The sequence below is a fragment of the Oryctolagus cuniculus genome, chromosome 2 (genome assembly GCF_964237555.1).
Source record: "Oryctolagus cuniculus chromosome 2, mOryCun1.1, whole genome shotgun sequence".
In the NCBI taxonomy this organism is placed as follows: Eukaryota; Metazoa; Chordata; class Mammalia; order Lagomorpha; family Leporidae; genus Oryctolagus; species Oryctolagus cuniculus.
Window position 1 is genome coordinate 11,009,702 of NC_091433.1, and position 11,419 is coordinate 11,021,120.

The 11,419-nt window shown below is 49.8% G+C and overlaps 1 long non-coding RNA gene across 1 annotated transcript; it reads left to right on the top strand.

Annotated features, from left to right (window-relative positions):
• The first annotated feature begins 7,907 nt into the window (after positions 1 to 7,907).
• LOC138848691 (uncharacterized) lies at positions 7,908 to 11,204 on the top strand. The gene is made up of 3 exons (XR_011386788.1): positions 7,908 to 9,035; positions 10,480 to 10,681; positions 11,069 to 11,204. It is a non-coding gene; the product is annotated as an uncharacterized lncRNA (long non-coding RNA).
• Positions 11,205 to 11,419: the final 215 nt, after the last annotated feature.

Sequence of the window (11,419 nt, forward strand, 5' to 3'; positions counted from 1 at the left end):
TGGCAGCCAGTATTCACCTTGCTGTCTCTAACAGTTCCCTCTAGGTCTCTCATGAGGTGGCATGGTACAACATGAATCTATGTGATGGCTTCTTTCACTGTGTGTAACATCCTCATAGTTGTCATCTGTGCCATGGATGTCAGAATCTCCTCTTTCAGAAGACCTGAATACTACTCTAGATTTCTGTACCATGTGTTACCTCTCCTTTCACCACCAGTGCACACCAGGGTGCTTCTCTGAGTTACAACTCCTGAGAACACACTGCTGTGCGTGTGAAGTGCTAATACCTAGTAGGGACTGTGCCCTCTGTCAAATGGGGTGTACACCAGCAGCAGAATTCCCACACCAAATCCTAGTTCAGTTTTGAATTGCTCAAAGTTCCCAATTTTCCCGCAGTCTCAACAACACTGTGTTTTTACAGATTTTCCCTAGAAATGGTTTTCTCTCAAGAAGAGAGGTTGTCTCTCAATGAGATTTTGAATTCTATTTCTTTAGAGGGAGCGAGAGAGGGAGTGAATGCCTGGTCCCTGGGAAGAACTCAGCACAGTACCTGGTACATAGCAAGTGAGAGACAGATGTTGGTTTCAGTGGAGGTGGTGTGATACCCAAATGTCCCTGTGAGGTTGTCACCCTGTCATTGGGCCCTACAAATCTCAGTGTATGTCCTGGTGTTCTGGCGAGTGCACAGTGTAGCCCTGTCCCCCACCTGCCCATCCTCCAGGCTCCTATCAGAGGCACCAAAAGCAGCAGTGTTGCTACCCTGCTTCCTCACGTTTCCTTCTTGGTGGTGTGGTGACAAGGGACTGACAACAGTTCTTCTGCTCCTCCCAACTCCCAAGTTAAAACACATCAGATCTATTATACTAGTGTGTGAATGACTACAGTCACCCCTGCACCCCTCCCTCTTGACCTCACCCAGCTTCTGCCACTCTCACATCCCTTTGCTGCCCTGTGCCAGCTTGGTTCCCGTTACCCCATTCCATCCCTGAGATGCTCAGGAGGGCGGCTCCAGTCTGTTTCTGTTCATCTCAGCCCCAAGTCTCCCAGCACTTTCTGCCTGCACTGCCCATGTGTTTGCTCAGTTTATTTGTTTATTTCTTAAATTTTTTCACTGGGAGAGAGAAAGAGATTGAGCTCTGTTTCAACAGGTTAACTCCTAATCTGGCCACGCCTCAAACTGGAGTCTATTATGGAGCTGGAACTCAACCAACTTCTCCCACGTGGGTGGGGGGAACCCAGTTACTTTACTCACCACCATTGCACACCAGCGCCTGGATGGGCAGGAACTGAGAAGGAGCAGAGCCAGTGTTGGACCCAGGCACTGTGACTGAGCCCTGGGCATCTTGGCCTCTAGGACAAATGCCTGCAGCTTCTTCCTGCTCACCTTACAGCCTCCTCGCAGGCTGCTGTGTGTACCCAGGCCTCTCTCCCACTGCCCAGGAAGGAGCTCTGCAAGTCGGGGGACATGCACATGGTAGGGGCTGAGCAGCTCTGACTTGCGTGAGGAGAGGGGGTTCCTCTAGCTTGTGTCTCAGCTGCCAGAACTCCTGGGATCCCCCAGTCTTGCTTCTCCCTTACAAGCTATGCAACCCTGACCGTGACCAAATACACAGTACACTGGGTTCCCCTATGAAATCACCACAGTGCATACCAATCAAACACCACAGTCCAGTGCACGACTTTATGAAGCAAGGACCCTGGATTGGATCATAACAGGGGACCACTGAGGATGGGTGGGGAAGTCCCACCCTGGTGGTTCTACCCACTGATATTCTGGTTTAGGTTGATGAGATCCTGTTGAACCAGAAAAAAAGAGACACAAACACGGGCTGAATCCCTATGAGCATGCCTCCTTCTACCTCTAAACTCTGCACATTCTCCCACCGTTGCACTTTCTCAGCTCTGGGGTCCTTGGTGGACACTGATTAGAAAATTTTGAGATAACAACACTGCCACTGTAAATGACAAAGGCACAGGAATTCCACTGAGAGACTGGAAGTGGGCACAGGTAGGACCCAAGGTTGAGGACATGGCAGAGCCCAGCACTGACAATGACAGTTCACGCGGGTCTCTGGGTGTGACTCTGGGAGGAACGGAGCATCTGACTCCAGCCAACAGGGCTCAGCTTTGCTGGGAAGCAGGCCCCCCTCTTTCACCTTCATAGGGACTAAAACCTCTTTCAGTTTCTCTCTGAAGCAAACATTTGTCTGATTTCTCAAAAGAAGGCATAGACATGACCACCAGGCACATTGGAAAATGCTTACCATCACCATCTCCAGGGAAGAGCAATCAAAGCCACAGTCAGTTCTCATCCCACCCCAAAAGAATTACGATTATCACAAAGACACAGAGTCACAGCTGTGGCAGGGTCGCAGTGGAAGGAGGACTTCACACACTGCTGGTGGAAGTGTAAACTAGCATGGCCACTATGGAGAGCAGTGTGAGGGCTGTTCAGACCCTGAAGACTGATCTACCCCAGATCCAGCAACCCCACCCCTGGGTGTGTGTGCACAGCACCGGACGTGAGCTGGGGAAGAGATGTGAGTGCAGCACTCACTGCTCACCATAGACCAGGTGTCCTGCAGTGGATAAATGGGGAGAGGAAATCTGATGTGTTCACAGGGACATAGACATAGACATAGAGTGAAGCATGATCAGGGCAAAAATAATGAGAAACTGTCATTGGTGGAATGTGGGTGGAATTAAAGGACAGTATATTAAGAGAAACAAGACAGACAGAGAAAGACAAATACTACACGTTCTCCACTAACAGTGGAAGTTGAAAATTTTTATCTGAAAGAGAAGTGGAGAGTAAACAGTGGTCCCCAGGGACTGAGAAGATAGAGAGAGGAAGGGGTGGGGAAGGAGTGAGGAGGGAGCACAAAATGACAGCGCACTTGAGGGCTCAGCTCTAACGCTGTATAGCACAGTGGGGGGACTGCTGTGGACAATGATTTATTGTCTATTTCTAAATATTGGAAGAGAGGATTTGAATGCTCCAAAAAATATTTTTGAAGTGATGCATTGGCTAATACCCTGGTTTTACAACTGCATATTTATTTGCTAAACTACTCATTTTATCCCTATATGAGTACAATTCTCAAGTGTCAGCTAAATTGTTAAAATATATTAACTCAATCATCTGACAGAATTCAATGAGATAATTAATCTTAGAATCAGAACTTAAACCATCCAAAATTGGAACAAGTTTTCCTATATAACTGTTACGATCCTGCTGATTAGTTTTACTTCCTTCCCAGACTGATGAAGGACACCTGCTGTAGTTTCCAGAGGAATTGGTGACTCCATGGTGACATCGTGCACTGACCTCATCCCCAGAGACAAGCCCTGGGGTGAGCAGAGTTGGCTCCTTGCCCTTGGTCGGGAGATCTCCTTCCAGCTGACTGATAAGCACACCACCTGCACAGCACAGGGCATCTGCAAGTCTTTCCCAGCCTGGTCACAGCAGATCTTTATGGCCTCTGTGCTGGTGTGGCCAATGCTATCCCCTGCAATGAAAGAGTGCTTCAGAAGTCATGGGAAAAGAATGCAATTAAGAGATAAATATATTTTGGTTCTCGAAAGTTTGAGAGTCAGGTGTTGCAACATTCTTGTAAAGACATTCCCTGGGATCTCAGCATCCCACATGGGGGTCAGTTTGAGTCCCAGCTGTTCCACTTCCAATGCTCCTTCATGCTAATGGCCTGGGAAAGCAGCAAAAATGGCCCAAGTACGAGGGTCCATCCACCATATGGAGACCCTGAGAAGTCTCTTGGATCCTGGCTTCAGCCTGGGACAGACATGGCCATTGTGGATATTTAGTTAGTGAACTGGCAGAAGGAAGATCTCGCTCTGTCTCTCCTGCTCTCTCTGTAATTCTGACTTTCAAAGCAATAAATAAGTCATTAAAAAGTTGTGAATCCATGTGTAAATATTTTCACAGCATGCATTTTCTATGCATTTTTTGACAGTCCAATTCATACTTTGAATAAAAGAGTTAGGAGATAGGTGAGCCTGGAACATCCCTTGCTGAGTGTCCCTTTGCTACATTGCATATCTGGGGACCCCAGAACAATGGCAGCAATTCAGCATCAAAGACCCCTTTGAAGGACACATTTTTCTCTAACTCAAGTCTATTGCCAACCTGTAGGAGGCTGGGCACTCCAGTTGATGATCCTCTAACAATATATATATTTCATGCTACCCAAAGAATATCATATATCTCCTAAAACCTAATAAATTATACTTACACTGTATGCATCTCCCTAGAATTTGTCAAGTATTTCTTGCAGTAAGTATTGTGATTTTTTTAATGTTCAGTCATTTGCCCAATGTATTTTTGGCTCAGTAATCAAATGAAATTTGAACTCTGCATGTAAAAACAGGAATATGTAGCAGGGATTATGTGGGTCGATGCCACTAGTTAATATGATAACTATTGGCTCAGTGCCTGGATAGAGCTGAGACAGATTCTGTGCAAAATGTGCACGTCTGGACAACTTCACAACAGGTGCATCAGAGGCTGTCAAACAGGTGTTTTGGCAGCTGTACCTCCAGGGTCTGTAAACCCAATGACATGTTCTGCTGAAAGCATGTAGAGTGGTGTGTGTGATGAAGTGTGGCAGGTGGGCCCCGAGCCCCCTTGGAACAGGGCTCCTGCTACACTCTGTTAGGGACGAAGGTACGGGCACTTGTGCAGACCTGGGTCTTAGAAAGGAGTGCCAGACCCCCACTGCACCCAGGTGTCCCCATCTACCTGAGACCCCTCAGACCTAAAGACAGACTTGGACATCAAGCAGATTTCCCATTCCCAAGGCCTTAGAACACTCCTCCCTGAGGATGCCTGGGCTTGGTTGACTGAAAACTGAGCTCAATAATACTGATGCTTCTACTAGGTGGCAGCAGTGACCTAGCCCATGAGAAGTCTGTGTGAAGAGACTGAGTAAAAGCTTGCAGTCCATGAGCTAGACAGCCAGCCATTGCTCCTGCCTCGGGTCACTCTCCTGAGGCACAGGCTGCCCTTTCACCTTCTCCTGTGAATGACTAGGTGTCGCTGGGTTCTATGAGCCCCAGCCTGCTCCACTCAGAGAAGCCACTTTGTCAGGAGCAGTGGAAAGGACCCAAGCTGCCGACACCTGTTCCCTGAGATTCATGGTGTGATATCTGTAAGATTAAAAATGACCTCTGGATTACTAAAGAAAAACTTGACTGAAAAATAAGCTGACCTACGGTGTTATTAGCACTGTGGCTTGGGTCTCAGTCAGAGTGCATGAGCATTAATGCAGCTGGACTCTGAGAGAGGACTCCCATTGTTGAAACTGGAGCAGAAAAGGTTGCACTTCAGAAAGACCTGCTCTCTGTATCCCTCTCAGCCCAGAATCCCTCAACCATTGCTCTGTTCTGTTTTGTTGTGTTGTGTTTCTTGATCCTATTGGTAACATATGAAGGGACATACTGGGTGATCCAAGGAGACATAGACTCAAATGGGTTTCTTCTACCAGTACCTGGTTTTCGTTATTGGATATGAAAGATTTCAGAGCATGAGATCAAGATGAGTTGATAGAATCTGTCAACTCTGGTGGACTCCCACAGCGGTTCCACTGGGAAGTAAGAGGGGACAACATTGAACTTGGCACGTTCTCCCATTACATCTGTCCATGAATACTGACCTCTCTATAAGGGAGGTTTGGCTGTGGGTGGGTAGTTGAGTGGCAAAGGGAGGTTCAGTGATAGGGCATTTGAACAAACAGGCTATACCACCATGCAAGGAAAGTCAGATTCCCAAAACCTACAGAGTTGTGTTTAGATATAATGTCCAATTTCAGGTTACTTTTTGTACAGAATGAAGTAATGGTTGGTTGTCTTGTTTTCTTTTGGATATTCAGTTATGCTGCCATCATTTGAGGAAAAGATTTTTTAAACTTTCTTTGAAATTGTAGTAAAAGGCATGTAATTTTTATCATCATAGCCTTTTTAGATAGATTAGTCCTATCAACTTTTTGCATATTATTGTATAAATATCACTCCCATCATCCTGCATAACTTCTAATCTCATAGAATGATAACGTATAACTGTATAAATGCTAATGTTAAATTTCACTTCACCCAAGTCCCTGGTAACCAGCACTCAACTTCCTGTCTCTGACAGTTTCCTCTAGGTCTCACATGTAGATGGCATGGTACAATATTAGTCTCTGTGAAGGCTTCTTTCACTGTGTGTAACATCCTCATAGTTGCTCTCTGTGCCATGGATGTCAGAATCTCCTTTTCAGAAGACCTGAATACTACTCTAGAATTTCTGTACCATGTGCTACCTGACCTTTCACCACCAGTGCACACCAGGGTGCTTCTCTGAGTTACAGCTCCTGAGAACACACTGCTGTGTGTGTGAAGTGCTAATACCTAGTAGGGACTGTGCCTTCTGTCTTGTGGGGTGTACACCAGCAGCAGAATCCCAACACAAAATTGTATTTCATGGTGAATTAATCAAAGTGTCCACAGTTTCAACAACACAGTGTTTCTGCAGAGGTTCCAAACAAATGGTTTGAGGTTGTCTCTCAATGCAAGTTTGAATTCTATTTCTTTAGAGGGAGGGAGAGAAGGAGTGAATGCATGGTCCCTGGGAAGAACTCAGCACAGTACCTGGTACATAGCAAGTGAGAGACAGATGTTGGTGTCAATGGAGTTGGTGTGATACCCAAATGTCCCTGTGAGGCTGTCACCCTGCTCATTGACCCCTATAAACCTCAGGGTGGGCTGGTGAGTGCACAGTGTAGCCCTGTCCGCCACCTGCCCATCCTCCTGGCTCCTGTCAGAGGCACCAAAAGCAGCAGTGTTGCTACCCTGCTTCCTCACGTTTCCTTCTTGGTGGTGTGGTGACAAGGGACTGACAACAGTTCTTCTGCTCCTCCCAATTCCCAAGTTAAAACACATCAGATCTATTATACTAGTGTGTGAATGACTACAGTCACCCCTGCACCCCTCCCTCTTGACCTTGCCCAGCTTCTGCCACTCTCACATCCCTTGGCTGCCCTGTGCCAGCTTGGTTCCCGTTACCCCATTCCATTCCTGAGATGCTCAGGAGGGCGGCTCCAGTCTGTTTCTGTTCATCTCAGCCCCAAGTCTCCCAGCACTTGCTGCCTGCACTGCCCATGTGTTTGCTCAGGTTTTTTTTTTTAATTATTGATTGGGGGAGAGAAAGAGATTGAGCTCTGCTTCCACAGGTTAACTCCAAATACCTGCCGTACCTCTAATGGGGGTCAAACATGGAGCTGGAAACTCAACCAACTTCTCCCACGTGGGTGGGGGGAACCCAGTTCCTTTAGTCACCACCACTGCACACCAGGGCCTGGATGGGCAGGAACTGAGAAAGGAGCAGAGCCAGTGTTGGACCAAGGCACTGTGACTGAGCCCTGGGCATCTTGGCCTCTAGGGCAAATGCCTGCAGCTCCCTCCTCCTTCCGTTACAGCCTCCTCTCAGGCTGCTGTGTGTACCCAGGCCTCTCTCCTACTGCCCAGGAAGGAGCTCTGCAAGTCGGGGGCCCTGCCTATGGCAGGGCTTGGCTGGACTAACTTGAGTGAGGACAGGGGGTCCTCTAGCTGGTGGTCTCGGCTGCCAGATTTCCTGGGTCACTCTTGCTTCTCCCATACAAACAATGCAACCTTGACCATATCCAAACCCCACAGTACACTAGGTTCCCCTCCTGGAATCTGCACACTGCATACCATTCAAACACCACAGTCCAGTGGACCAATCTATGAAGACAGAGGCACAAGACCGGGTCATATCAGGGGACCACTGAGGATGGGTGGGGAGGTCCCACCCTGGCTGTTCCACCCACTGATATTCTGGTTTAGGTTGATGAGATCATGTGGGACCAGACACAGAGACACAAACACTGGGTGAACGCATTTTGAAACAGCACCTGAGTTTATTATGCTTGTGAATTCAGCAGGAAGTGCAGGTGTCTCCCTGAAATCACCAGGCTGACTCCTTCAGCTCAGAGACAGCACTGGGGGCCCAGGGGCAGGCGCCCAGGTCACAGCCTCTGCCAACCATACCTCAGGAAGTGAGCATCAGCAAAGGGCAGGACACAGACTCTGTCCCAACACCACCCTGCGCTCTCCTAGCACAGATGTCCCTGCCTGATGGGAACCTGGGAGCTGCACACACACAGAGGAGCCTAAGACACCAGCTGCCTGAAGCACCTGCTCTTCTCCCCCAGGAGGAAGACTGGGGCCGAGGGCGACGCTGCAGAACAAGCTGCGGGAGGCCCCGTCACTCCCGGGTCATCTACTGGGACTTCTGCTGGGACCAGCGCTCGTCCTCCTGCTGGGCTGGCTGTGTCTGGTGCTGCTGTTCCTGCTGGCCCTCCTGCTGACTTGTCTTCTGATATGCATTCTTGGATTGGTGGGCGGGGCTCATCTTGTTTTGACTTGTGGTGGGGGTGGGCCTTTTGCTCTGCATTGCCTCCATGGAGAACTCTTAATCTGTGTCTTTGGATGGCTCTGTCTGGGATGACTGCTTCCCCTTGACTCACACCGTGGGGGTGGGCTCCCTGAGAGACGTCTTGGAAGCCAGAGTGGAGCTTAGCAGCGTGAGACTGGATTCTGGATACTTGGTACCACACACCCTGGTATTCAAGATGGCCTTGGAGTCCTCACAGATGCGGTTCAAGCGGCGCAGGCGCCAGCCAATTTGTCTCCAGTAGACCTTGTCGTTGTTCAGGCAGTGCAGGCACGCCGTGGGGTTGCCCGCAAAGACACAGGAGAACTCGTGGTGCAGTCGAACACAATGGACCTGCAGATGGACTCCTTCCTCCTGCCTGGTCACGGTCACATTGCATTTGGCCTGGTCTCTGCTCACAAAGCTGCCAGTGACAATGACCTGGGTTGGCGGGCTTGTGGACACTATCACGGGCTTCTCCAGAGGAACCCACCCATCCTGCTCCGCCTCCAAATTCACGTCATTCTGTTCTCCACTTTGGGCCTCTGTCAGGAGCCCCTGAGCAGCCAGCAGGAGGACGGAGAGCAGGGTGAGAGTGCGGGTCCACATGGTTCAGCTGGGCGGCCACCTGTTGGACAAAAGGCAGGGTCAGTGGTGCAGGGTCGGGGTGCAGGGGTCAGTGGTGCAGGGTCAGGGGTGCAGGGGTCAGTGGTGCAGGGGTCAGTGGTGTAAGTTCAGTATTGCAGGGTCAGTGGTGCAGGTCAGGGTGCAGGGTCCATGGTTCAGGGTCAAGGGTGCTGGATTCCGTTATGCAGGGTCAGAACAAATGGTGGTGAAGAGTTTCAGTGTGCGCTCCCAGCTTGGTACCACAGTCCTGCCTACTTAAGGAGGAGACAAGCATCCTCTGGCTCTGGGATGCCTGGGCAAGCAGCCCAACCTCTCCCACGTGCACCTGACCTGAGACTGCAGTGACCCAGGCTGCCAGTCCTCACCTGCCCTCGGCACTCACTGAGCCTTGTGAGCGCTCAGTCCCTCGTCCCCTCACTCACCCACTCCTGCTCCTCCCACCCACTCGGTCCTGCAGCACTCACTCAGCAAGCGCTTACTGAGCACCTACTGCATGCCATGCACTAGTTAGGTTGTCTACACACTGAGGTGAATGAGAACGCCTTGGGTCTTTAAGAATATGAGGCTGATCCCTGGGAATTGTAAATAGCACTGACCAGGGATTCTGTCCCATCTGTGTCCTAATCTCTTCCTGGAAATGTCATTTTCTCCTCTGTGCCTCAGTTCCTGCACCTGGCACTCAAGGTCTGCATGAATTCATCACCAACTCCTCCCGCTGCCCCACACTTGGTCTCTATCTCATTGTTCCACAGACACCTAGGACCCAAGATGGAAAGGGGGCAGGGAGAGTGCTGAAGGTGCCAGGAGGTGACCCAGAGGCTGAACCCCATGGAGCCTGACTCAGGGGCTGTGGTCAGGAAGCTGTCTGGGAGTAAGAGCGAGCTCAGGAAGTGCATGAATGTGTGAGCTTATCTGATCCCAGGAGGGAAAGAGAAACAGGGAGGGGAGCAGCGAGTTTCAGACAGCGTTTGGAGTGCAGGTGCAAAACAAGAATCCTACCTGATTGGGTTCTGTGACCTGAATGCTGAGCATACAAACGCCCTTAACCAATCCTTGAAAAAATTGCTGAATTCATAGCAAGGCTTTCAGCTCAATAGAAACCATGCGTAAATGTATTTCCCTTCCCTACTTCACATCGTAACTAACAAGAACCAACTACCAGGCTGGTGACTCCTCCCTTACTAGTCTTGGACTTCAACTGTTCTCCAGGACTTAAGGACCCATTGTCCCCCCTGTCCTCCACAGCTGCCCTGTCTCCCTTACAATCATCCTGCAGGCTTGCACAGGGGAACAGCTTATTCTGGACTAAGGCACCTGCTTCATCCCGAGCCACTCTGTAAACACCTCGTCTCCCTGCCCATCTCCTCTCTGCCCAGTGTGGAGCAAGTGGTCTCCTTCCTTCCCAGGAACATCAGTTACTGCACAGATTACTTGAATCCATCCACACTGGGAGGAAGAAGAGAAGTCCAATTCTATCAGACACCGACAGCACGCTGAGCACTGGTCCAGCGTTCCAGCCTCACCTTGTTTAATCCACAGAAAACCCTGCAACCAGGCTGATTACAGGAACAGCCCCAAGAAAGAGTCCTGGCAGTGAGGCCCGGCCAGGTAAGTACTGTGCTTGTCCCGTTTGTGCAGGAACAGAGCCCCGCAGGGAGCGAACCCATCTCCCCACCCCTTCCTGCCACCTCTTGTAGTCACCCCTGCTCTGCACTGCTCACCTAACTTTGAGACAATGCTGGCAAAAGGAAGACAACTGTGAACCAAGCAAGATTTAGCACTGATAAGTTGATTCACGTAAGCTGAGATCTTTCCCCAAAATGAAAGAATTGTGGGGCTCGTGCAATGGTGCAATGGGTTAATCCTCCTCTTGGAGCGCCAGCATCCCATATGGCACCGGTTCTAGTCCCGGCTGCTCCTTTTCCAATCCAGCTCTCTGCTGTGGCCTGGGAAAGCAGTTTAAGATGGCCCAAGTACTTGCGCCCCTGTACCCAGGTGTGACAACAGGAAGGAGAACCTGGCTCCTGGCTTCGGATCAGCGCAGTTCTAGCACCTGAACCATTGGGGGAGCGAACCAACGGAAGGAAGACTTTTCTCTCTGTCTCTGCCTCTCACTATCTGTAACTCTACCTGTCAAATAAATAAATAAAATCTTAAAAAAAGAAGGAAATTTGTTTATAAAGGGGGCAGGCCAAGAAAATGGCATTGTGGGTGGGACAGAAAGACTAATACTCCAGCTGATGGCTCACTCATGTCCCACGGCCTCCTCCTACCACACTGGGGCCCCTCAGAGCCTGGGAAGTGGGGCAGGAAATGAAGCTCTGGAGAGAGAGAGAGAGAGAGCGA